Source organism: Helianthus annuus, chromosome 11, assembly GCF_002127325.2.
Source record: "Helianthus annuus cultivar XRQ/B chromosome 11, HanXRQr2.0-SUNRISE, whole genome shotgun sequence".
Classification (NCBI taxonomy): domain Eukaryota; kingdom Viridiplantae; phylum Streptophyta; class Magnoliopsida; order Asterales; family Asteraceae; genus Helianthus; species Helianthus annuus.
The window spans coordinates 144176992-144181918 of NC_035443.2; the positions used below are offsets into that span (position 1 = coordinate 144176992).

Genomic DNA, 4927 nt, shown 5'->3' on the forward strand with positions numbered 1-4927 from the left:
AAATACATAATATGACATTCTAGACCCTCTGTTGACCTATCTTGACCTAAGACTTCACGTAGACGTAGTCAACAGACATTCCATGCATCAACAAGAACCCTTCAAAGCCTTGAAGCCTCGAAGCCTTTAAGTAATAAAAGCAGTGTGTAAAAGTCAGAAGCCTTTGAGCCTACACCTCAAACACCTCTGACTTGGGGGGGCTGATGACGGGGGTAGCCCAAGCCTCAATAATATGACTAAAACACATAACAACCTAAAAGGTTAAATGGTTAAAAGGTTCAAAACCGGCGAGTTATAGTGAGCAGCAAAAGGAACAAGCACAGTAATCAGTCACATCACTGATAACCCACCAACTCTTCTCTCAGCCGTAAAAGTGGCATGTGCAAAAGAGAACACCCTTTTACCCCCAGGTCCAAAGCCTTCAACCCCTGAACGAGTAAGTCCCCTACTGTAGCAGAGGTTTACTAGTCAAAGGTTTCCCCTATAGGAAGAAGCTTTCTCTATAAATGACAAACCATGTCATTCATTCCAGACATTCCGATCAGCCCAGATCTTCCTTATCTCTGATCTTCTTTCTTCCCCCTCGAGAACTTGCTTCATGCATGCTTCTCTTCTTCACTTCAAATAACATAACTTCACTAACTCAAACATCTGAGGCTGAACTTCTTTCAGCCAAAGATTTTAAGTGAATAACAACATAACTAGTGAACCTCCTCCTACGTCTAGGAAGCGTAGGGGGGCCCCGCGACCTGCGTTAGGCAAACTTCAACCCTTGAAGCCTCTGACCTAACCAGTCTGTCCACTACCCTTGGTCTCGTATTTGTTGTAACAACAGTATGGGTCATAAAGACGACCATTTTCTAAGCATACTTATAAGTTTAACCCCAACTATACAAGCCTATTCTCCCTTAGTAATTGGCTAACGCTTTTATTATAGGTTTGAGTGACAGATCATCCTTAAATTGGCGACTACAGAATCCGTCCTAAACTTGTAACACTCGTCTTATAATTTCATTTTATAACCATAAAATACGGACTTTTTAAATTCGAAATACATGACCAACAAAAACTTAGTTAATAACTAAGATGTACGTCGTTATAGTATTTCGACGTAGTCGACTAACTAGATTAAAATGTTCAACATTCAAAAGAGTTTACAAAACAACATGTTTTAAACTAGATTAGATTAGCGCGGAAGCATTCAAAACTTGTGTTCGGTTCTTGATTCCCTTGCTTGATCAACATCCACAACAAACGAGCATCACCTATGGTCAAAACCACAATAATCGTTAGTTTTGTCATCTTAATATTAAGTAAAAACGAGTTTTATTGCTTAAATAATGAAAAACAAACAAATTAACTGCCAAACTGTGAGCCACGGTTCAGGACTGTGGCCCACGGTTCGCCCAGCTCAAAATAGAACTACCAGACTGTGAGCCACGATTCAGGACTGTGGCCCACGGTTCGCCCAGCTCAAAACAGAATTGCCAGACTGTGAGCCACGGTTCAGGACTGTGGCCCACGGTTCGCCCAGCTCAGCCTTCTTATATTTTTTTTTCGCTTAATTCCCCATAACTTTTTACTTACATATCCGTTTTAGTCGATTCTTTTTCCTATATGTCCGTATTAAAATTACGGATCTAACCATATAAATTTCACTTAACGAAACCCGGATTATGAACGAATGGCCCACAAAATCCTTGTTTCGATTATTCGACCCATTAACTATATGTGCAATTTGTTCTCCAATTTATTCTTTGGCATTCTAATCTTATTTACCCATTCCTCGAGCTAGAAATTCTTTGCGTATCCGTACCATTACATGGCTTTATGCTCGTATTCGAATTTCGTGCTTGTTTTCTATAGATTCAAGCATTGCCACTTTATGGAATTCTTACAACTAGTTTCTACCATTTGACCCGATAACACGGATTCATAACCTTAACTTAGTATAACCATTCATTGCTAAAATTGCTATCTAGCTCTAGCGCAATATGAGACTTTCAAATCTTTACGCACAAGAATCAATAAAGACATAGTTTTGACCCGTTTGGTTGACGAGTGAAAATCCTCACTTTAATGTCAAGCCAAACTATTTCTAACCAATATTTTGACCCGTTCTCTATGATACACCGAACGATTCTAACCTTTCATTTCAACCCGTGTGGTTTATTCCCACCATACTTTAACCATTTACTTTGACCCATTTGGTTTGCCGAGTGAACTTCGTCACTTCCACGGCTTACCAAACATACTCTAATCATTAAATTTGATCCGTTTATTCTATCGAGTGAACTTCGTCACTTCAATGACACATCAGATGTGCATATCACACCACGATACTATTAACAAGATATAACTAAACATTCTTGCATAACGTAACGAAACTAATAGTTACGTACCTTCAAAGCACTCCCTTCAAGCGCGTATCACCACCGACTTGTCCGCTTGACGTCCCGGTTTCCTTGCCTATAGAGTTCAATCACAATTTATTTAGAACTCATTTCTTCACATATATCGTATAGTTTGCCGAAACTTTACAAATATGCGTTTTAGCTCTAATTTCAGTTTTAAGCCTTCTTTGAGGCATTTTTACAAACACCTTAAAGGCACAAATTTCTCACAATTCATTATCAAGTTCATAACTTGTTATATAGCCAAGATTAACGTCATCCGGACAATTTCATATAAATTTTAACATCAACCAACTAGAAATTACTTCATAAAAATCAGATTACACTAGAACAACAACCAAAATCCTAGTGTTTGTCAAGTTCCCACAAAACCCACTAATCACCTTCATTGGTGTTTATGGAATTCACAAGAATTAAGCATGATTTCAACATATAATTGTCTAGGGTTCACTCCTAGACACAATATTATTCCTATATCATTCATGCGACAACAAATTTCGAGTTCTCTAATTTCATACAGAAATTCAAGTAGAGATTTCTTATAAAATTCACATACCTTATGATCCCCTTACAGTGGAGATCACCAATCTAAGCTCGAATTTCGTTTTGGAACTGATTTGCCTTCTTGATTTGATCAATTTTGTAAGCTAGGGTTTGGGTTTTTGAGAGCTCTTTTGGCTCCTGTGATTTACACGACCAGAACACACACTTTAGTGTGTGTTTTGGTGTTTTGTTTTTTAATAAATAAAACCCATTTTAACTTTTGTTACACGTTAGCCCCTTTACTTATTCAAGTTTTGTAAAGGGTATTTTAACCATGTTTATTCTATTATGTCAAGACACTAACTAACTAGGTTATTTATTCCTATTTATTTTATCTTGACGATTACCGATGTTTAGTTTAAAATATAATATTTATATTTTCGGGGTGTTACAAGTCTACCCCCTTAAAGAGGTTTCGTCCTCGAAACCTTTATCACGTAATTCAATGGGTTAAATTTAATGAACCTGATTTTGGCGATTAACTTTGGGCTTTGCTCGCGTTCACTAATCTTACTAGGGAATTATAGTAACGTCCTTTTGGTTTCTAAGCGTATGCGCCTTTTACGTGTAAGGCCTCATGGGCCGTTACCTTCGGCTCTTATCCTTTATCTTTATTGATTGCTCGTCTTAGCGGTTAGACTTACTAGTCACCGGTTACCTTATACCCCATTGCCCGGGTATATCCACTTTGTCTTCTTAAGTCTTACAAACTTCTATTATCCCCAATTTATAGTTCACGCTATAACGTGATTATATTCCATATTACTTTTCTTAACCATGATCGTTTCACGTCATGTTTAAGTTTATATAAAACTTTTCATTACCGAAAATCTTCATTTTTGTCAACCAGACCCTTCATGATCTCTTCATTTAAACTCATTTAATTAACTTAGCGAAACCTGATGTACTGCAAAGTACATATGTTTATAGTGTATATTTCGGTCAGTTTTCAGTCGTTTAGAGTCTAGTTTAGGTTAGAACTGCGATACTGCTGACGTTAAGCTTTGATTTCAGGTCCCGTAGCTTAAAGTGTTGAAAAACGAGCAAAACCGAGCAGTTTGGAAGAAAATCGGGATTCGTACGCGCGTCGGGAAGACCTGGAAGATGATCAGAATAAAAAAATAAAAATAATATATATGGGAGGCGCCGCGTGACGCGACACCCCCTAGGCGTCACGCGATGGGTGCTGATTTCCGGGAAAATTAGGGTTTTGTTGAATTGAATGAAAAGAAACTGAACACAACTCTGAATACGAATCAAGAAACCCTAGGACGAATTTCAGAGGTGATTTTGAGCATTCTGGAGTATTTTGCCGAACGGGAATCATCCGGTTGAAGCTTGGATCGTGAGAGTGAAGATCTTTCGGGTTTTATCTCCCGGTGTTCCTTATTTTCGCGTTTTCGATACTTTACGATGAATTCTTGTTTTGAACTTGTTTTGTTTGTTTTGAACATCATGTTTCTTGGCTAGACTTTAGATACTACCTAGATTTGATGATGGTTTAATTTACTTATGGATCTTTTAACGGTTTTTATTGAATTGATTATGGATTGACTTTGAAAGTAACGTGTTCTAGATTTTCTGATTTGGTGCGTGTGCATATTTACTTTTGATTGTGGATTGTTTACTGTTTCACATAGATTTTGGTGGATGTCTTTCACATAATAGATCTGTGTTGATTATTTGTATCCTTGCGGGTTCGGGTGATCTTTGGGTAAATCGGCCGATAGCCTTAGAAACAGTAATTAAAATATAATTAGAAGTAAATATTCTGCTTAACTTGTCGCTGAGAGGCTCGAGTTAGTTATTAGGTCGCGGTGCAGTATATAGCTAATTGAGATTTTGAGAGAAGTCGACGTTAGTTCCCTAATTGCATTTGTGTCTAGTAAACCAAGTCAGAACCTAGAATTGCCTTAGATTGTCGCGCTGAGAGGTAGATAGTCGTATTAGGGCACTTTTAGAGTCGTTAG

The 4927-nt window shown here is 37.8% G+C and overlaps 1 long non-coding RNA gene across 1 annotated transcript; it reads right to left on the minus strand.

The window, feature by feature from the left end:
- Positions 1–1120: 1120 nt before the first annotated feature.
- Positions 1121–3128, minus strand: LOC110887181. Its single transcript, XR_002563116.2, has 3 exons — positions 2971–3128; positions 2403–2469; positions 1121–1265 (listed from the first exon to the last, which is right to left on the minus strand). It is a non-coding gene; the product is annotated as an uncharacterized LOC110887181 (long non-coding RNA).
- Positions 3129–4927: the final 1799 nt, after the last annotated feature.